The following is a 22,949-nucleotide window of genomic DNA, read 5'->3' as shown; positions in this document are numbered from 1 at the left end:
GAGGGGGATGTTTGCCCGGAAACCGGGAAAGGGAATAACACTCGAAATGTATATAAGAAATACTCAAGTTAATAAAAAAAAAAATGTGCTTGAAAGACTTAATTTTACTTTAAAAACAAGCTCATTTGATTCTATGTCTGCTTACACTATGGTTTTCTTCAGTTATGTCTAGGTCTAGAAGAACATTATTTGGGATTGCTTTGGACAATATCAAATGTTCAAGAGAGTAGGCATATGGAATAGGAGACAAAGCCTCAACTCCCAGTGTCTGGAGATTTTGGGTCAGAGCACACCATGATAGGATGAGCCTAAGTAAGACACACTGGATCTGTCTCAGCCTTGTGCTGCCATGGGTAAGAGATACATCCCTGGGAAGTACAGACCTTTTCAAGTGATGTTAATGTTGGCAGTCACTTGCCAGAGTTGTTAGTAAGGATGACATGGTCTGGAACTGTGTTCCCAGCTCTAGGAGGCCCTCAGTAAGTCTGAGTGATGCCCCAGCTCCCACATCAAACCTGCGAGAAGAGCATGGGTATCAGTTCTCTTACCAGCAACTGTGTCTTATCCAAATGATAAGAGCTAGGGTGTGGAGGCAGAAAAGGCAGGGCTTGAATTCCAGCTCCATCATGAAGTCAATGCTTGCTCCATGTTTCCTTTTCCTGCAGACTCCAGCTCTCTGTAGCATCCCATTGCCTCTGACATTCTCCTAGTTATCTTGTTTATTCATCACAGTGTCTGGGACTCAGGGGCTTCTTGTTGCTAAATCTAGAAAGAAAAAAAAAAGAGTGCTTTCTACTTTCTCTACTATTGCTATGCCAATTAGGGCTCCATCTAATTCTGATGTCACTACTGAAAACCCAAAATCAGAGCTCAGCTTTCTTTCACAATGAAATCAAGCAAAAGACAGAAGACAGGCACGACCATGTCTCCCTAGAGCTTAGGACAAAGCATTTCTCATTCATGCTGGCTCAGGGACCTTTTGCTCAGTGTTCAGACTATTCTCTTCATGGCCATCTAGGCTCTGTAGTGTCATTTCTGGCTAGTCACCAGAATTCCAGCCTTTTGTTTCAGCTTAGTTGTGGCCTGATGTTCTAATCACGGGCCAGACCCAGGGGAGCAAGTGGAAAGCATCACAAATCAAAGTCAGCTGAGAACAAAAAGGTCTGGGGAGGAGGACATTGTAAGCCTAATCAAGAATCTGGGCTTATTGGCAGAGCTGTAGGGAAATCACAGAAGGAATTCAGCTAGAGGAGGTGTGATGCTCAAAATTTCTGTGGCTGCTGGAAGCCAGGTGTGAATGGGTTGCGTAGGTGATTGGCTCATGGGAGTTGGTCAGTTGGTGTGGGGAGGAAACCTGGAAAAGGGAATGAGCCTTGAGTTTTCAAGGGTCTCACCTTCTGGGGCAGGGAGATGACAATGAGCAGGCAGCCACATAGATGGGAAAGTCGAAGTGATAAACACAGGGAACGAACTAAAATAGAAGAAAGCATTGTGATGTGACAGTAACAGGAGCTCCTCCTTGAGAAAGTGGCATCGGCTCTGAAGACCAAGGATCAGGGGACCTCAAGAGTCAGAACTGTAGAGGCTCAGAGGCAGGAGGGAGCTCGGTGTGTCATGTTATCTAAGACATGGATGGGGTAGGGGAAGCAGAGAAGGCGTGCTGATTATTTCAATGAGCTCTTAGAAGAAGATGCCTAACCTGGGACATGTATTTGATGCATGGCCAACCCTGAGTTGTGAGGGAGGGAGTCAAGTGTAGGCTGGTGTCTCCAGTTGGAGCCTGGGCACCGCAGTAAATGATATGGCCACATCCCGAGACATGGCCATCAGATACCTGAGTGATGCAGCTTGTGTGAATGGTAAATAGATAACGGGACTTGGTGCCATATGTTAGTCCAGAAATGCATCTGTGGATCTTGTAAACTGAAAAGGCAGACAGAGTTCGTTATACAGAACACATTCTATGGAATGGAAATGTCCTTTGTATGAAGCCTGAAAGTGAAGTCCCCTTTGCTTCACTCATGTTTCATGGGCTGGAGGAAGGGTGCCTATCTTAGGGTTTTACTGCTGTTGAACAGATACCATGACCAAGGTAAATCTTATAAAGGACAGCATTTAATTGGGCTGCCTTATAGCTTCAGAGGTTCCGTCCATTATCATCAAGGCAGGAACATGGCAGCGTCCAGGCAGGCATGGTGCAGGAGGAGCTGAGAGTTCTACATCTTCATATGAAGGCAGCTAGCAGAATACTGACTTCCAGGAAGCTAGGACAAGGATCTTAAAGCCCATACACACTTACTACAACAAGGCCACACCTCCAAATAGTGCTACTGCCTGGGCCAGGCAAATACAAACCATCACAGTGTCCCACTGTCATCTGAAAGTCAACAGCATAAGAAAAGGCAGAGAGATGCAGAAGTGGGTAGGGCTGAAGGAGATAAGCAAGGAGAGACAAGATATTTTCTGGTGTTAGGATTTTCCCCAGGAAGATTAAGTGAAAGCTGATGCATGTCTCAGATCCCTCACTGATACCTTGATGCTGGAGATTGCAAAGGGTAAGATGTAGTGTAGTTGTTCTTTGTTACTTTGTGGGATCTTCTTTCTTCTACCCTTCAAACCCCCAATACTAGATAGGAGAGAAAAAGGGAAAGGGGGCAAAGTTAGTTTTAGACTAATTTTGTTGATTAAGGGTGTCGAGTTTCTTGGGACAAGTTTGATCATCACCATCAGACTATCTAATTTCTTCTTCTTCTTTGCACATGACTACTTAACAAACTACTACCAACAGCAATCAACCAACAGTCAACACCCACCCTGTCTAACATCCCACCTCTGGGAGCATTTATATAGCCTCTCTAAACTCCCCAGAGTTCCAAACATCATACAATCACAGAAACTATCAGCAGCTGGCAAAATCATGCCTGTGCTAGAGCACGAGGCAAATCATAGTCAGCTGCTGTGAACAGTCTGAAGCAGCCCCATATTCCGTACCTGGGATTAAAACGAAAACACAGTCCCATAATGTTTCTGGGTTTTTAAAAGAAACCAAAATTGTCACTAAGGTGTATATCATACCATTCTTAAACTGGGAGAGTAAAAAAAGTTAGGATATCATAAAAGCCTGCCCCAGAGGAGCTACAGGTGTGGCTGTATCATGTATGGGTGAGTAGGCTAAGGATATCTGAGAGGAGTCCCAGTGAGCTTACAGTATTGAGAAAGTAGTAGAAGCCAGAGACCTTGTACCAGACCAACATTGTAATGGATATTTGCAAGCAAAAAAAAAAAAATGTGGACAAAAGGGTATTCTGTGGGACACACTATGATGCACTACGGCTTCCACGATGAGTCTTTTTTCTCTGTTGGTAGGGAGGTTTGCAAGGGTGGAGAGTGGGTATGAGGGGAAGGGGATATGGAGGAGATGAGTGAGATTGGGGTGCATGATGTGAAATTCACAAGGAACCAATAAAAAGTTAAAAAAAGGAAAAGATGTAAAACACGGAGTCCTGGGCACAGGATATCAAATATGTGCTGTAGCCAAGAACACAGGCTCTGGATCTCTTCTGATATTATAACCTCATCTAATACCTTCTAAAACAAAAATCCAAATGTTTTGGCTTAGAATTGAAGGTCTTCCCAAACTAGGCTTTAGTTTGTCATTCCGTGCTCCAGAGTATTTGCAGTCCTTGAGTTCTGTGCTTTGAACATTCCTGGGAAGTCAGTGTTCCAAGTATGGGATGAAGGATGATGATGTAAGGAAGAGGACTGAATGCCTACTAGGTTCCAGAACTTGCAAGAGGGACTGGAGAGGCAGTTCAGTGGTAAACCCTGTTTGCTGCTCTTGCAGGGACTGGAGTTTGATTCCCATGATGCACACATTGGGTGGCTCAAAACTATCTGGAAGTCTAGCTCCAGGGGATCTGATACACTCTCTGGTCTATGGGGTGTAGGGAGCTGCGACGTGCCGCGCCTCAAAGATGGCGCTGGTTTCCGCCTTCCACCCTCCCAATGGTGAGCGCTCCTTGTAGTAAACAAGTCCTTATTTGGCTATGCCTGCCTGGCCTGCTAGCTTCCGCATAGTGACAGCCTATCTGCATGACCCACGTGGCTTGCTAGGATTGGCCAGCACTAGCTATTTAAGTGTGGTGCGGGGGCTCCCCAGGGTCAGAAGATTGTATCAAGGTTCCTGAGTAAAACTGCTTGAAGAAGATTTTCGCTGGTCGTGTCTTCCTTGCTGGTTGAGGTTGGGCACGACAATGGGGCACCTGTACTCACATGTATACAGACAGACAGATGGTCAGACAGACAGATACCCCCCCCCACACACACACACAGAGGGAGGGATGGAGGGAGGGAGGGAGAGAGAGAGCGGGAGAGAGAGAAAGAGAGAGAGAGGGAGTTCTAAAAACTTCTTTTTGGCTATTTTTTCCATTTCTCATTAACAACTTACAGCACTGACACTGTCTTCACTGTACAACTGGAAACAAATGAAAAACAAACAAACAAAATTGCCATTTCTCAAGCCATTCTGCCAGGAGGAGTAAGAAAAATTGAATCAGGTGCTTCCGAATGCAGGGAAATCTACTGCAGCACCTTCCCATACAACGGTCAGAGTTCAAGTACATGCTCATTAATCATAATCTTGCCTTGACTTCCAGACAGTTTTATAGTATTGCTGGAAACCGTGATTCTAGTGATAATGTAATGTGGCAAAATTATAGCCAAATGGAATAAAATTTTAATGGCATCGGCACGTGCTATTTAACAATGGCAGCTCTTTGTGACCTGAACCAATAGCTTAACACAGACTTTAGTTTTCTTGTAGCTCCACTGGATTTAACAAGCCTTGCCCAATTTGTACATTAGCTTAATAAGTAGAGCAGTTTTGGCTACAAACCTGGTTTGAAGGTGTTGCAGTCATTTAATTGTATCAGGGTGAAGGTAGACCAGATAGACGAGGCAGTCATTGACTTTAAGGCTTCATTTATTTTTATGTGCATGCGTGAGGGCCTGCACATAAATAGGTGGTGCGCCAGGTGTGTGCCTGGTGCCCTTCAGGGTTAGAAGAGAGGGGGTGGCTTCCCTGGAACTGCAGTGGCAGATGACTGTGAAAGACTTGAGGAAAATAGAGAAAGGGATTATGTTAGAGACTGTCAGGAGGAGGCTGCTTCCTTGAAATGACCTTGATCATGACACTCCGTGGGGAGAGGCAAAGGTAGGAGATTATATGTCAAAAGGCAACCTTGTTAGTGATGTGTGCATCTGAATGAAAGATGGGCCCAGATTCTGAGGATAGTGGTCATGGCCTTGTTCACCTGGACTCAAAGGCATTGTCAAGCTCTGTCACCAAAAAGTTTTCTCCTGCATTCTTGACCATTCTGTTCCCTTTGGAGCAGAACTCTAGAGAGTTTATCAAGGCCTAGATTACGATGAGAATCTTGTTCCTCTACACGGTTTGTGAAACTTTCTGTTGGTCAAGGACTGCCAGGGAAAACCTTCAGCACAACAAAATAGGCTTACCGACTTCCAGCCGTAAAGGAGAGGACCGCAGAGGATCCTGTTGGAAATGAGGCGCAGAGAGAGTTAATTATAAGGCTCGCCCTGTGTCCACTGATTCTTAGAGGAGACAGGATTCAACTCTCTGAATTGCTTGTTGTGAAATGCACCCTTTGTGGGGGAGGCAGAAGTTGCAGAGCTGGATCAGGATATCTTTTGTGAGCCATCAGCAGCCCTCGAAGAAGAGGGTCATTGCACCATGCTGCCGCAGTAGAGTGACCTTTGAAGAAATACTTTACCTGTGCACTTTGCAGCGGGCTTTATCTGCGTCTGTTATCACAATCTGGTTAATGGCAGGCCTGATATTTAGTGCCTCAGAGGAAAAGTGTAAAATGTCCCTGACATTTTTAAGAAATCAGGGCTACAATCAATAGTGTTTTTAGCCCCATGTGCTGGAGCAGCAGCATAAACTCAGAGAATGGCTCCAGGCCAGCTTCTGTCAGACTGCCTTTTTTTCTGTCCAGGTCAGTCTGGCCCTGGGTAGAACCAGAGGCTGAAATGAAAAGGCCTCATTTGCTGAACTCTGCTGAATTTAAATATGCGTTTTTATCGAACATTAACAAAAATCACCATAAGTATTATCTAAGGCAAGATAACCCAACTAGCTAATTCAAGAGAAAATTTAACCAACCTCTTAAAATTAAAAAATACTTTTTATTTATCTTTGATAATTGCATACGTGCATATAAGCATTTAAGAAGCCACCCTTCCTACAGATTACCCTCTCTTATTCTCCTCTCTCTACTAAAAGATTTTTTCTCTGAGATAGAGTCTTAACTTACTTTTTGACCTAGGCTGCTCTAGAACTTGCTATGTAGCCCAAGCTGGTCTGAACTCCTGGTGATCCTCCTGCCTCAGTCTTCTATGTGCCAAGGTTATAGGCATTTTCTAGGATTCCTAGCTCAAATTTACTTAAAATATTTACTTATTTGTGTGTGTGTGTGTGTGTGTGTGTGTGTGTGTGTGTGTGTGTGTATGCCAATGATGCATGTGTAGCAGTTCGTTCTCTCTTTCTCTTTCTCCCTTGTTGAGGCAGGGTTTTCCTTGTTTCTACCTTGATGTGCACTCCAGATGAGTTATCCGGGATATTCTGAGTGGTTCTCTTGTCTCTGCCTCCCATCTTTCCAGAGGAGTACTCAGATTACAGAGGAGCAACAGGAGCGGCCCATTTTTATTCAGCTGGGTTTGGGATGTCCAGTCAGTCTTGCCCGAGAAGGCTTTTCCCTGTCGAACCACCCCTGCTGCCTTCAGTTTACCTTCTCAGGCATTCCTGTACTCTGTGCAATTAATTCGGATAAGTGCTGTTAATTTGCTGATGTTGCAGAAAAGCTGTGTAAGTTCGAGCTGTCTTGAAGAGGCTCACAGAACACGTATCAGCATTGTCAGAGTTTCCTGAAGGGGAAGCAGAATTCTCCACCCTTTTTTCATGCTTCTTTCTCTTTGTGGAAAAATTTTCAGAAGTCGCACCAGGCACAGGGGGAGAAACAAACAAACAAACAAACAAACAAACAAAAAACCAGTGGTGGCCTGTGTTATTCATTTTGTAGAATTATGAACCCAACTTCAGAAAACTTAGAGAAATTGATGTAAAAATATTTTGGGTAATTGACTAGTCCATTCTTGTATCTTTGAACACAGCTCGAGTATAGAAAACCTTTGTTGGAAAGAAACCTAGACCCTCACAAGATCTAAGCGTCTATTAAAGGGCCTCTTGGGTCTTTTCCCCTTGTGTAGTATGTTTTAAACTCTGTTCTGTGTCACCCCAGACCCATTGTCCCTTTGTAATCCACATTGACTCAGAAGTCTTACGTGGACTGGTAGGCATGAATGACACCCTTCTTTTGTGCTGCATGAAAGAGACAACCTCAGCTTTCTCAGGGTTCAGAGGGAAAATTAGTCTTCGATAGAGAGCAAGAAATTGGCTGAGCTGATATATGGCTTTCGGGAGAGTGGCCTATATATTTTCTTGGCTCCGGCTTCTTTTCTTCTACTTATAAAACGAGGGTTAGTGAAACTCACCTCCCAGTGAGAGCTTCTACCCTCGAGATTGATAAAAACCCAGTGGAGGTGGCATAGATATTTCAGAGAACTGCACTGTGGAGCAACCCTGCAGTTTTCAATTAGGTTCCTGGGAATGTGGCTGTCAATGTAAGGGCGGGGGGCGGGGGAGAAACCCCTCTGAATGTCCACTCGAGGTTTTAGGTGGCTGGCCAGGGTGATAGTAGTCTATCAGGAAATTATTATGGGAAGAAACGCTACCTCCTCTTTTTCTCTCCTAATAAGAGGTTTGAGAAGACAGAGGAAATTAGAAGCCGACTCAAAGTACTGTCTTTGAAGACCTCTGGCCAGGAAGAGGACAGCCTACGTGTGCCTCCATGTTGAGGAAGACAAGAGAAGAGGCAGAGGGTGGGAAGGCTTCTACCTTAGTTTTCATTCTGTTTTGGTTCCCAGGTAAAATGTAGTCAGAGAATACAATACAGAGCATGGTATTTTGTTGATTTTTGTTTTGTTTGTCTGTTTAAGCTACGGTCTTTTACCTCCTTCCCCTACAGAGGTGGGTGGGGCTGTAGCAATAGACAACCTCCCATTTTTTTGTGTGTGCCCTTAGCTGACAACATTACAGAAATCTGGAGCAATGACTAGTATTTTCCCTAATAAATCTAGAATGAAAGGCCTTTATAACTGCTTTGGGAGAAAGTTGATCCTCTTTGGACATGGAAGACACAATATGAGCAGCCGATGAAGATTATTTTTTTAATTTTCTTAAATAATTGGGCAAGATACTATCAGGAATGCGTGCATAGAATCTTAACAGCGGGCAATGTTGTATCTCTTAGGGAGTTCCATATGCCGACATTTAAGCTAATTAAAATATACGCCCAGCTGTTGTGTTGCCTTGTATCTGCAGAAAAACAATCTATCAAAACATCCCCAAGTTCTCTAAGAAACAGCGAACTATTTATTTTTTTCTTAATATCTGAGGGGAGATTTTAAACTTTCAGTAAAGTGTTTGTTTGCTTTGCTTGACATGGGATTGGGAGATAGGTATGTCTGAGAGAACTAGGCAGAATTTGATCTCTTTTATTAAACCCATTAGAGAGAGAGAGAGAGAGAGAGAGAGAGAGAGAGAGAGAGAGAGAGAGAGAGAGAGAGAATGAATACGTGTCTATGCTCCGGTTTTAGATTAAACATTAACCACTCTTGGTTCATCCTTATGTAAATATTATACTCTGACAAATGCGGACAGTTTGTAGAATTGCATCTCATAAGCACTGTCTCGGGCTTTCGTGAGCCCCTATCTTCTGGTAGCATCTTGCTGCTGTTCAACTGTAAGAGACTGGGCGCAGATGTTTTGCAAATATCACTTAGTATTAAGAGTGACAAGAAAACTCAGGTTCATTGAGTTAAAACTGAGGAAGGATTCATCTGCTTCCTGTCGTGCTGATCCTGCTGACGGTAAAGATAATTCTCACCACACACTAGCAATTTCCTTAGATGAAAAGTCTCTTATCCTGGCTGAAGAGCAGCTTCGCACCCAGGACTCTTGCCAAGGACCTGAGTTCTGTTCCCAGCACCACAGGCTCAGAATTGTCAGGAACTCCAGCTCCAGGGGGACCTGATACCTCTGGCTTTCATGAATGATTTCTTCCACTTAATCATATGTACAACCCCCCACTCCAGAAACACACACACACACACACACACACACACACACACACACACACACACACTTGAAAAAAAAATCTTTAAAAAATCCACAACAACCTACGATCACAAGACAACCGATTGCAGTGAACAAAACTTTCAACTTCTTGCTTTGATTTTTAAAATATGCTATTATAACTGTGATTAAAAAGTTTTCTTCCTTTTTATTGTTTTATTAGTGATTGAGCAATAACTGATTGTTTGGTATTGATTGTGTGTCCTGATGTTTTACTGAGTTCATTTATTAGTATTTGTCATGTGGGAAGTCTGGAGTTTTATATACACACTTTTGTTTGTGAACATAAGCACGCCTGTGTTGCAGTGAATATTAAAAATATTAACAAACCCTCGCTAGCTGGCATCATCAAGCCATATGGCATTAGGGGGGTATATTCATCTCAGTGGTGGCTGGTTTTAGAGCACCAAGCCATGCTACCTTTAGCTATTCTATGGTCCCAGGAGTGGCCAACAGCTCTGGCTCTCTGCTGCGGAACTCTGCTCACCTCCCCAGCATCTGCCCCCTAATGGCTACCGTCACAACTCCCAGCAACCCGTTAAAACCAAAACTCAATTAGCTTATAATTTAGCAATCAGATTTATATCAGTATATTCAAACCCCACAAAACTCTGCACAATCCACTCACAACCAATTGATAATGATACAAACCAGCCACCTATTTAGGATCAACTGACCTATAAAATCCATCCCTTAAGGAATATTCATAACTACTTGTGGCCCTTTAAGGCCACAGGGATCTGGGTTCTTCTCTGCCTCAGTCTTGCTGCTGCTGCTTCTTCTTCTTCTTCTTCTTCTTCTTCTTCTTCTTCTTCTTCTTCTTCTTCTTCTTCTTCTTCTTCTTCTTCTTCTTCTTCTTCTCCTCCTCCTCCTCCTCCTCCTCCTCCTCCTCCTCCTCCTTCTTCTTCTTCTTCTTTTTCTTCTTCTTCTTCTTCTTTTTCTTCTTCTTCTTCCTCATCCCCTCTCTCTCTCTCTTCTCCCTTTAAAACTCTGTGTCCGGCTTACTTTTTCACTGCTCAATCACAGGCCTTGCCTTAACTTGTGCCAGCCCGCCTGCATGAAGACAATATTCTACACGGCTGGTTCTTCTCTTCTGGGATGAGGTCCTCATCTTACTCTTGAGCTTAGAGGAGAATCATTCAGAGTTTTATACGGCATGTGATGATAGTTGTGGGCTTTTCACACATAACCTTTGTTATGGTCAGAGAATGCCTCTTATTTTACCCACCCTCGCCCCCATGATTTTCCTTCCCTCCTCTTCTCCTTGTTCCCCCTTTCCTCTCTCCTCTGCCCCTATCCGCTCCTCTTCTCTTTCTCTTCTGAAAACGGCAGACCTCCCATGGATATCAACCAAACACAGCATATCAAATTGCAGTAGGACTAGGCACCTCCTCTCAGATTAAGGCTGGACAAGCAGCCCAATATGAGGAAAAGGGTCCCCAAAGCAGGCAGAAATGTCAGAGACATCCCCTGTTCCAGCTTTTAGGAGTCCCACAAGAAGACCATTATACCCAACCCCATATCATATAGAGAGAGTCCCATGCAGGCTCCCTAGTTGTCCGTTCAGTCTCTGCGAGCCCCTATGAGCCCAGGTTAGTTGGGTCTGTGGGTTTTCTTGATCCTTCTGGCTCCTATAATCCTTCCTTTCTCTCTTCTGAAGGGTTTCCTGAGCCCTGCCTAATGTTGGACTGAGAGTCTCTGTATCTGTTTCCATCAGTTGCAGGATAAGGCCTCTCTGATGACACTTGGACTAGGCACCAGTCTGTATAGCAGAGTATCATTAGGAATCATTTCATTGACTTTTTCCCCAGTCATGTTTGGTTCTATTCTCGGTTTCTGGGCTATAGAGCCTCTGGGTCGTAGCCCTCCAGGCAGTTTCAGGGATGGGCTTCCTGTCATTGTGAGGTCTCAAGGTGGACCAACATTGGCTGGCCACTCCCACAATTTTTGTGCCACCATTACCCCAAAATATCCTGTAGGCAGGATGAATTATATGTCAAAGGTTTGTGGTTGGGTTGAGTTGGTGTCCCAGGCCCTGCCGCGTTGGAGGGGATGGCTAATTCAGGCTCTGTATCCCCATTACTAGAGGTCTTAGCTAGGGCCACCCTCACAGATTCCTGGAAATTTCCATTGCACAAGTTTTATAGCTCATCCCCAAGATACCCCCCCAATTCCAGTTCTCTCTCCCATTACTCCCCCCCTCCATTCTCACCCAACCTGATCCCTCCGTTCCCATTCCCACCCACACCCCCAACTCCACTAGCGATACAAGTACAAGTACAACCTAGTACACGTTTCTAGCTTTTGATCATACTTCTTGGGATCTACAGAAGGGCTGAAGACAAATGCAGAAACGGTAGTAAAATAGTCACTGCAGCTCAGAGCCAAAGCCATCTAAACATCTCATTGGTTGTTGAATGGATGAAATCCGTAGACTGAAATACTACTTCCCAATCGGAAGGTAAACGATTTTCAGATTTATTCAACAGATATTTAAAACATTACACTAAAGCGAGGGAGCCAGATATATAAGACCACATATTTCCTGATTTCACCAGAACCAATTTTGATAAAAGGCAGGAGCATAGAGACACAGCAGTGCTTGCCTACGAGGAGTAGAGAAATGGGGACTGGAGTATTTGCGGAGTGAAAGAAATAATGAGATAATTCCATGTATTTTCTAAATCCCAACACAATGTGCACTGAAAACGGTTATATTCCACAGCATAGGAACCTTACCCCATTAAATGTGGATAAACGGACCAGAAAGATGGCTCAGCAGATAAAGGTATTTGTACTTGTGCCTGATGACCCGAGTTAATCTCCAGGACACACGTGATTGGAGATACTCTTTTCTGACTCCTACAAGCTCCACCCCCAAACAGACAAATGAATGACATTTTTAATAATAATAATAATAATAATAATAATAATAATAAACTTTGTTAGCAATGAACTACATGACGTGACATTTGGGAGTGCCATATGAAGAACCGTGAAGTCAGACATAGCCTGTTGCCTTCCGAGAACAGCGATCACTCTCTAGATCTCAACGTTTCTTACGCCTATTACTCCAGGTAACTGCGCCACTCATCACTATACACAAAGAAATGACATGTTTCTAAGTCAATTACTTGGAATATATGTTTTATTGTATTTAAACTTTCATTTATCGATATTATTATTATTATTATTATTATTATTATTATTATTATTACGATTACTACTATTTGTGTGCGTGCATGCATGCACGTGTCAAAGTGTGTACATGGATGTTAGAGGACAGCTACTCTTCTCCTTCCACTGTGGGTTCAGGGGATTAAACCCTGGTTTGTCAGGCCTCGGCAGTAAGTACTTTTACCTGGTAAGCCATCTTCCTTGCCTGGGATTTTATTATTGGAAGCCCCTGCCACTAACTCCACAGTTCTGCTCCTTCTACTTTCTTGATTGGGGGACTAAAGATTTTGTCCTAGTATGTCTGCCCTCCTGATGGTGATCTGGAACAGAAGGCTGTACTGCAGAGAAGCAGCCTGGGGGGAAGGAGGCAGGGGGACAAGCACTCATGGTGCCTGCTTTGATGACTTTCCATTGGGCTACATCAGTTCATCTTTGCAGGGCAGGATGAAAAGACCCACAGACCAGAATAGACAGGCTATAGAGTTTTTGATTGAAATAGTAATGAAAGCTTCACCAGCTTTGAGGCAGGATATATTTATTCTTTGTCTGGACATCCTTCTTTAGGGACAGAGTCCCCGAAACCAGCGTCCAGACTTCCTCAGCAAAGCACAAACAAGGCTGAGAATGGGGCTTTCAGGATCACTGCCAAAAGGCCTCATCAGGCTTTGCCATAAGAATCTCACTGAATTCAAAACAAATGAAATTGCCAGCCGTGGAGACCCCATAGTCCAGGCCCCAGAGTTTAAACATTCAGTTATCTTTCTAGAAAAAAATACCATCTTCTTCAGTCTCATCACCAAGGAGCCCTAATGTAGGTTGTTGTTGAAAATTATTTAATCTCAATCGAGTTTTTACTCAGCTTTTGATCATTCAATTCCCAGATAAAAAAGCAGATAATCTTAATCCTTATAATAAGCCTTAATCAGCACTAGAGCTGGGCATATGTCTACTCTCTATGCTATTAGGATCTGTTTTTCCATCAATGATCCTGAATTATAATTTGGCATGTTGCTTCAGGGCTGCTCTTAACTTCAGTTGGCCAATATGCATGACTCATCTAATCCATGGTGTCTTCTTTGTCTCTCATCTCCTCTTCCTCTCCTCTCCTCTCCTCTCCTCTCCTCTCCTCTCCTCTCCTCTCCTCTCCTCTCCTCTCCTCTCCTCTCCTCTCCTCTCCTCTCCTCTCTTCTTCTCTCCTCTCCTCTCCTCTTCTCTCCTCTCCTCTTCCTCTCTCCCCCTCCAGTCTCCTCCTCTCTCTCTCTCTCTCTCTCTCTCTCTCTCTCTCTCTCTCTCTCTCTCTCTCTCTCCTCCTCATACCCCAAGCCCAGGAATCTAAGAATTCCACCTATCTCTCTTCTGCCTTGTTATTGTCTGCAGCTTATTCACCAATCAGGGATATCTTGGGGGTGGGGTAAGATTACATAATGTCACTTGGGTTTGTCACTTGGGTATGTCACTTGGGTATATGCAGACTCTCTCAGCCCTAGGGGCAACCAGGCATTGGGGGCCAAAATTAAGCATTTCAATATAAGCAAATGGCCAAGCATCAACAGTAGGTAGGGTCTTACTCCGAAGAACATCACTGGGGAGTTTTGCTGAAAGCTGTTTTCTGTTGCAGCTGGTCTGAGGTACTCCTGGACCACATTTTAACTAACAAGGAATTAGATGGTTTCCTACTTCTTAGAAGAACAATATCATTTGCTTGGAGGATGACTCTAGAAGCAGTCATTTCCCTTTTCACTGATATTCCTTTAATTTTACACAGAAAAAGAGGTGTTTGTGGAACTCATGGATCTAAAGAACAAGGTGATGGTTATTTTGGGGCACATTACAGAGAAACAGCCAATGGATTTACCAGGCATCATAGACACTTCAGAGACTTGTGCTGAACCAGCACGTAGGTATCTCTGAGGGAGACTTGAACTGAGGAATCTGCTGTCTCGATGATGGTCAAACTACTTCCTTATAAAATATTTTTGTGATTAAAACAATGATCATGCATGCTTGTGGGATACAGTGTGAGGTCTCAATGCAGATATATATATATATATATATATATATACATATATATATTAGCATTACCAATGACATTTACATATCCAACAATTGAAATATTCAGTATTTCCTTGTAATGAGAACATGAGAATATTCAACATCTTTTCTTCTGGTAGTTTTGAAATATACAATCTGCTATTGTTTTCTACAATCAGGCTACTGTGTAGAAAATACTAGAGTTTATTTTTCCTTTCTCATTGGCCTAACTGCCACTCCCTTTATCCTTATCCTTGCCAATATCACTATTCTATTACCAGTAGTCTACTCTTAGAACTCTTAAATTTCACAAATTCATGTGCTCATGGAGTGGGAGTATGTCTGTGTTTGGCTTATTCCACATTCTATACTGGTCATCTATAATAAGAGCGGATTGTTCTCTTAGTAGCTGAATAGCATTCTGTTGTCTCTACGTGACACATTTTCTTTCTTCCTTCCTTCCTTCCTTCCTTCCTTCCTTCCTTCCTTCCTTCCTTCCTTCCTTCCTTCCCTCCCTCCCTCCCTCCCTCCCTCCCTCCCTCCTTCCTTTCTTTCTTTCTTTCTTTCTTTCTTTCTTTCTTTCTTTCTTTCTTTCTTTCTTTCGATGCATTTGTAGATGGCGCCATATTGTGACCATCATGAATAGTACTGCAGACAAAGCGGGCCTGCAGATGTCTCTCTGAAATACCGATTTCATTTCCTTTGGATTTATACCCAGTATTGGATTTCTGGTTTATACAGCAGTTCCCCTCTCGGTGTTTTAGTTTTAACATTATTTACGCTATTAATGTTTAAGAAGAAAACGTTGCTTATCTCCAAACTGATAGCCAACGCTTTCAAAGGACAAGTTCCTGTAGTTTAAAGTTCTGAAGCATCTTGTCAAAGACTTTTTCCGAGCAGTATGCTGTGTCTACTTAATTAATCTCATTTAACCCTCTCAATGACCCAGCAAGGCGAGCTCAGTGATACAGTTACTGTACAGATGAGGACATCGATGGTTAGAGAATAATGGTCTTGGGTCATGCCATTTGCATGCTTGATCTCTCCCATGATGCCTTTTGGCTCTCTCACAGGTCACAGATTTCTCAGCCACAGTTGTACATTGAAGTTACTCTCTTAGCTAAGGGCACTGCAACAAAACCACAGCAGACAGAGCAATTCAAACAATAGGAAAGGCTATGGTCAAGTCACCTAGCAGCCCAACGTCTGATGTTTCTTCTGCAAGTTTGCAGATGGTCACATTGTTATTGTATCCCCAGAAGCCAGAGAGGGAGTCTCTCTTATGGCTAATAAAGCTTCTTCTGATGACTTTTCCCTTATGACTTATTCAGCTCCCAAAGCTTCCAGATATCACAGGGTCGGATGTGGTGTGGCTTCAGGCCTTAAAGACATACATTTAGAAGGAAGCACAGTTAGGCCATAGATAGCCATCACCTAAGGCCTTTACTAATACCGGCACCTGAGTCCCATCAATACCAAAGAAATCATTTGATAAATGCAGATGTCTATTCTACTATCTGAGGTGATTGTCATGTACTTGGATTAAGTAGCAGAGAGCACTCTAGAGAGATGCACTTTGGCATGGACTCAGTTAGGTAAGTCTTTATTTATAAGGAAGCTTGTTGTGGTTGCCAATTACGATGCCAAGTCTAAGGGGGTTGATAGGGAAATAGATGATGGATAAGGGTAGTGACTAATTGAAATAGTCATGCCACCTCGGAGACACTTTCTTTGGACGCTGACAAATGACAACTCAATATAAGATCCATCTTCTCTTCAGCAATGGCTACATCTATAAAGTCTTCTGAGATTCCATGCCAAATTCTGGTTGACCGAGCCTTCTTAGGACTTATGTTCAGAGAGGAGAAGGATAATCTTTGGTACTATAAGCAAGGAAGAGATTTTGACTGATAATGTATTTTTGACTTCACTCTCATTTCACCGTGACTTCTTAAACATTCCCACTGCTGTACAAGTATTTAATAGTCATGTTTTAATTTCAGATTGCTTACCTATTCTATCATGTTTTCTCCGTTATTTCTCTTACCTAAACCATGTACTTTCCCTCTCATCCCTGCTTTATTTACTCTCATTCACTCTCTCTATACCTCCCTTAATATTCCTCTCCCTCCCCCCATCCTCCACTCTCTGTGCATAGGAGGATGACTGCTGTTTCCCTGCTAGCACAAAATATGTAGCTGAGTTTCTCACAGCCGGGGAAAACACAGGGTTAGCATGTCTGGAAAGCAATGGCTAAGCCTCACTCTAGGAAAATCAGTTGCATGACAACCATCTCTCTCCTGCCAGGCAATATCTCGTATCATCTTGGATTATCATTTTCAACAGCTTTAATGACTTTTAAGCTTCTGTTTACTCCTCTAGTTCCTACTGTTTACTTTCCCCCTTTCTCTTGCAGTCTCCACTGCTCTTTCACTGACTCCCATTCTTACCTTAAGTAATTCTCTTCCGTGGGAAACATCCATACGTCTGCTCTAACACATGCCTAGCATGCATCTGACGCAGCACAAAGCTAAAGAACAAATCTGCCTTAGTCAAAGCCTTTCTTCTCTGCTCACTCTCCTGCGAAGCATTACCACGGTCATAAGTTTGTTTTGTGATGTCACTGGCTCCTGTCAGGAGTACAGTGATCCTTCCTAAGACACGTCCTGATTTCATAGCCATTAAGATGTGAAACCCCTGTCTTCAAACCACTGAAATGTGGTGAGATGGGAGGAAAAGTCTGTATTGACAGCCATTTCTAGGGAAATCCTACAGGAAGAGGGCAGGTGACAACACATTGATTTTGCCCAAGATGTCTGTGTGTTTCCTGTTTTTGCTTCCCTTTCTCGTAGTACACAGGCACAGAGCTGGTGGAGAAAGTGGGCAGGATAGTCTAATGGTTCCTAGACCCTTGGTCCCTCCTCCTGAGCCTAGGATGCAGACCCGTACTGCAGTGCAGGAATAGGAGTTCAGCTTTCTTGGGAACAACCAAGGGATTGCTACGTGGTAGTCTGTGTTTGAAACACACTGAAACACACTGAAATGAGATTTTGGGAATATTGGGAGGGGGTGTATATTCTAATGAGCTTGATATTCATTTTTAATATGCAAGTCAAAACATCACCCTATATATAAGTAAGATATATATTCGATACACCATATATACATATATGTATACATATGCATACACATATGCATATACATATACATGTACATATACACATATATACACACACACACGTGTGTGTGTGTGTGTGTGTGTGTGTGTGTATGTGTGTGTAAGAGCTGCAGTCTCATCCTGTGACCTATACCTTATTAAGGTGAGGAAAAGGAGACTTAAACCTGAATTTCTACCACTGAGTATTTAATAACACTTTTTTTCTGGAAGAGAAGATTGGATCATGTCTACTAAGCTACCACTGGAAGAGACTTGGGTTTGCTTATATATTTGTTAAAATTTAAACAGAAACCAGGAAAAAAAGACTTGGATTTATTTTTTTGAACCCCTCAGAAATAGATTTTGATAACAAATATGTTGTTATAGATAAAAAAGTGGTTAAAAATTAATATATACCACATTATTTTGGTAATCATATTTGGGCACATTGGGTGCGCATGTACACACACACACACACACACACACACACACACACACACACACACACACGGATGTTTGTAAACATTAAGAGCAGATGTCCCTAATTAAAGAGTGGTGTGCTTGTGTATGTCTGTCTTCCCCACTTGTGTGTCTATGTATCTCTCTGTGTGTCTCTGTTTACTCCTTTTTATGAGACTTTCTTCAGGTGAGTCCCATTCATTCTCTCAGGATTACAAAGCAGACCATGATATGTAGCTCATAGAAGTAAGTTCCTACAAAGAAAGCATAAGGAATCCTGACAGCCTTCTCTTTCACAGGCTCCGACTCCATTATCTAATAAGAGCACTCTACTGGTAAGAGAGCCCTGTTTTGTGCCGGGAGTTTTTGACCAGGTGCAGCAGAGCCTCCCATGGGAGAGTGAGTTATAAGCAAATCCTGAACTGACTACATTTAAGGCACTCAGAGATGGTCTCCAGCAGAGGTCTCCTCTTATGCAGTAGGGTCTTTAGAATTCTTTAGACATAGCACACACATAGTGATTGCACTACCTCTTATAGATTTATAGATTTTGGTTGGAGTTGTGACTAATTATCCTGAGTCCTTTGAGTAGTTTACCAAAGAGTGCACATGTAATTGAAGGGGTGCTCCTTCTTGGAGGTCACTCAGTTCTAGTTGTTTTGTTTTTTTTTTTTTAACGACATCAGCTTCATATTCTAGACAACCTCAGTTTCTTAGTGTGGTCACTCTGGCACTGTTTCCAATTGATGCCAGCAGAAAAAAGGCTCTCCTCTTCTCATTGGGTATTTGGAGACTCCACAATGCATTTATAGGTAATTTTATTTGGCTCCTGATACTGAGTCACCATAACCTTAGATGGAAAGTTTCATGAGACTCCCTTAATTGTTGGCGCCTGCGCTGCCAGTGTGTGAATATCGGGCGTAGGTCTGTGGGATTGAACGAAACCACGTACATGGGTCACCCGTCTTCAGCGAGTGCCACCAAGGCTTTACTGAGATCTCCTTATATACCAGAGGCAAAAGCCATGGAAAACAACAAGGTAGGTGAAAATCCTTAACCAGGAAAATAGGAAAAGTCTGTGTGGTGGAAAGTTCCAGGCTCAATCAGGGGCATAAACAACCTTTTAAACAACAACAAGCTAGAAGGCTCGGTGGGGAGGAAGGGTGCCATGGAAAATCCCAGCCCCAAATCAGGGGCTAAAAGCAGCTGCCAAGGGTGTAAACAATTTCTTGCTATAGCAGACTAACAGGCTCAGTGAGGGGGAAGGGAAACACCAAGGTAGGGCCCAACACTTAATGTCTTCCTTCTGCCAGGACCACAGTGGAGAAATCGTGGGTAATGCTGGCCAAAGATAGTCCCATGAGGACCTTTCTTCATAAGCAGTGGCTATGCAGATTTTCAGAACTCTCTTGTCTTCCCTTCACAGATTTGAATGACAGGCATGGAAGCCAGGGTTGCCCAAGATCCTTTCTATATGGTGTTTGCACAGACACTTGAATACCGATATTTAGAACATCATCACTCACAGCAATGAAAAAGGGGAAACAACCCAAACAGCCATGGATGGGTGATGAGTTAAAAAATAAACGTGGTTTGTACACACAATGGAATATTAGACCATCTTAAAAGAGAGTAAATTTCTAACCCATGATGTAATATAAACGAGCTTTGAAGACATTGTAGTCCTTCAATAGGCCAAACACAAAAGGACAAACCTTGTAAGACTACTTATATGAAATTCCTAGAACAGTAACACCCAGAGAAACAGGAAAAAGAGAGATGCTTGCCAGACGATAAGGGGGTGGGGGGGGGAAGAGGAATCACTGTTTAACAGACTAGAGAATAGAGCTCTGGAGATGGATGGGCCCAGTGTTGTAACATGAACCAGCAACACTGAAACACTCCCTAGAATGACTAAAATGTTCAACCCATGTTACTGACATTTTACCTCAATAAGAATAAATAAATAAAAGTTATGAAACATCCCTTTGCATCCTCATAATGAACTGTACCCAAGTTCCCTTCTGAAAAACATCCCCAAAGGGAAACTGTTAGGAAATATTTGAATTTGTCTATTCAGAGGGTGTCCAAGTTAGCATTAACTGTCAACTGGACAGAGCCAAGATTCACCTGAGCAAGAGTCTCAAGGGAGGAATTGTCTCTGATAGGTTGGAAATGTAGACATGTCTATGAGGGAGTGCACCATTGTTAACTATTGCAGAAGGGGCCAGTCCATTGTGAGGAGCAGCACCAGTCCCTGGTCAGGTAGTCCTGGGCTGTATCCTAGCTAAGCCTAGGTGAGAGAGCCAGTAAGCATCTCTCCTCCGTGGTTTCTTTGCCAAGTTCTTGCTTGAGTTCCTGCCCTGATATCTTTTCAAGCATGAACTCGATGGTGGCCATGAAGCATCTGCAGGGAATAGTATCTGTGTGCTTCATTATTGGGGCTCCACTGTGGCCAGGTTCATGGAAACTCCTTGAACTCTATTGTGTCAAGAGCCCCTTAGCAAGGACCTGTGGTGAATTTGGTGACTCTCTGCTTATGACCTAGATCACCTGTGCTACAAGCTCTTCTTACCTTGTGATGCTGTCTCTACTCATAGCAATAATTAGTTTCACTTTGTCAGTCATGGGCAAGGCTGAGATCATCCAGGCTGAACGTCCTTGGATGAGTCTATGTTTTTCTCAACACTCTTTGGAGGGGTAAAAGGCTCCTCTCCTCCCTTTGTCTTTATCGAACCTCCAGATGTGACCCTTAATCCTGGGTGTTTTGGGACATGTAATCATGTCTCTAGAGAAGCAACTACAGTCACACTGAGTAAGTCTGTGGCAGTTGTGGAGAGTAGGGGTTCTTGCTTGCATAACTGTTCTGAGGAAGACGCATCTGAACAACAGAGACTTGAAATGGGGAAGGTGCATCTGATCAACAGAGTCTTAAAAACTGGTTCTTAGAAAGATGGCATTAGGAATGGGTAGGTGCATGTCAAGAAAGGTTGCTGGGTACAGTGAGCACATCTCTGTCTGCAATTAAAAATGTCTTATGACGGGGGAGGGGCTGCTATTTGAGGACCAGACTTACACCCACACGTTTAATCTTTCACCTTGCATAACTGTGTAAGTGCATTTGCTACCAGCTGGGTATGTGCTCGTGTCTACCGGACAGGCCTGGCTAGACATTTATTTTGGGCTTGCTGAAACTGTGCTTTGTAGTGCAAAATAAGGTTAGGGGGTCATTGAATCAGCGGGAGCAGGGAAGGAGGAAGGGAAACTATTGGGGGCCTTTTGTAATGATGGGACTTTTATCATGCTGATGTTATGATTTCTTTTAATAAAATAACCAATGATGTCACTGCTCAGGCTAGCAGGATTATGAATAAAGATGACTGGAACGGTTAGGAGCCACTGCCTTTGAAAGTCAACGGGTGGTCAGTGTCTTCGTTTGCGCCGATCCCCCCTCCCCATTCCCCATCTCTGCAGCTGGAGCTGGTATCTAGCATGAGCTATGACGTGGAAGAATAAGACAAATAAACCATTTGCTCCCCGCGTGGTGCTTTTGGTCAGAGTGCTATCTGAGCAGACTGAGGAAATGTATTGCTAATTCACGGAAGAGACCAAACAGTGTTGAACAATTTTGAGAGTTGCGAGTAGTGCTTTAATCTCACACTGATACAAACCGGGGTGGCCCCCTAGGGACGAACCATACCTTCCCGTGAGCCGTAGATCCTGGCTGGACTCTGTGCCTCAGTGTTTGCACCACTTTCTTCCTCTTCCTGGAGAATCCCGACTTGCCAAGTGCCCTTCATTACCCAGGGTCTGCATGAGGTCAGCCATCAGCAAGGAGTGCTCGGTGGCGCGAGTGCCAAGTGCTTTCTTCAGCCGTTTACAACTGAGTTTAAAAATAAGCAGTAGACAAAAACGTGAAATAAATGAAATGGAATCAGCTTGAAGTCTATCTCCCCTTCCTCACATGCTGCCTTTTGATTTTATGAAATCTTCTGCGCAGAGTCGGAAGATCAGGAGCTTTGGCGCTCAGCGTTGCTTTTCTTACTGTGACCATCCCGAACCTCTCTCAGCCTCAGTTTCCTTACTTTCAAATGAGAGGAAAGAAAACCCTCTGGGTTTCTTTGACCAATCAGTGATTTAAGAGCTTGAGCCATACACGATCAATGCACAGCGGATGTTGGAGAAAGTCCAGCTCAATCTGCCTTTCTCTCCCTTCCCCTCCTCGCAGCTGAACAAGACATCAGAGGTGCAGAGACGAGGTTGGAAGGCCTAGTGCGCAGGGTAGGGAGGACCGTGAGCGCTGATGAATACCAGCTGTCAGCAATGGAATCCCAGCTCAGCAATTTGCCAGCTGTGCAACCCCAGGCATGTTGCTCTCTCACTTAGCTGCAGAGCTGGAACGTGGCATATGAAATTATAAATATACTTTACATTTTTATGGAAACAGTGTGAGCCGGGGTTTATCAAGGCGCACTTTTTTGTAAGGCACACTCACAGGGTCGTGGTGCACACGGGAGGCTTGTCTACAGACAAGCCGGCATGGCTAATGAACGAGCACCCATATACAAAATAAAACAAAAAAACAAAAACCAGAAACAGCTAACCAGGGTTAAGGGAAAGATAATGTCCTTTCTAGGTAAACCAGAAAAGAAATTGTCACATTTAAAAATAGGGTGTGAGAAGTTCATAAAATTTTAAAAATTACATATTTTTGGTAATGCGTTTGGGGTCTAATGCATGAAAAATGCTGTGTAGCTAGAATTATGGGTGGTTCTGAGCTAACTTACGGGAGCCGGGAACTGAACCTGGGTTCTCCACGAGAGAAACAGTGCTCTTAAGTTCTGAGCTAAC

The sequence above is a fragment of the Rattus norvegicus genome, chromosome 19 (assembly GCF_036323735.1).
Source record: "Rattus norvegicus strain BN/NHsdMcwi chromosome 19, GRCr8, whole genome shotgun sequence".
Lineage (NCBI taxonomy): Eukaryota > Metazoa > Chordata > Mammalia > Rodentia > Muridae > Rattus > Rattus norvegicus.
Note: the sequence above shows the minus strand (reverse complement) of the source record.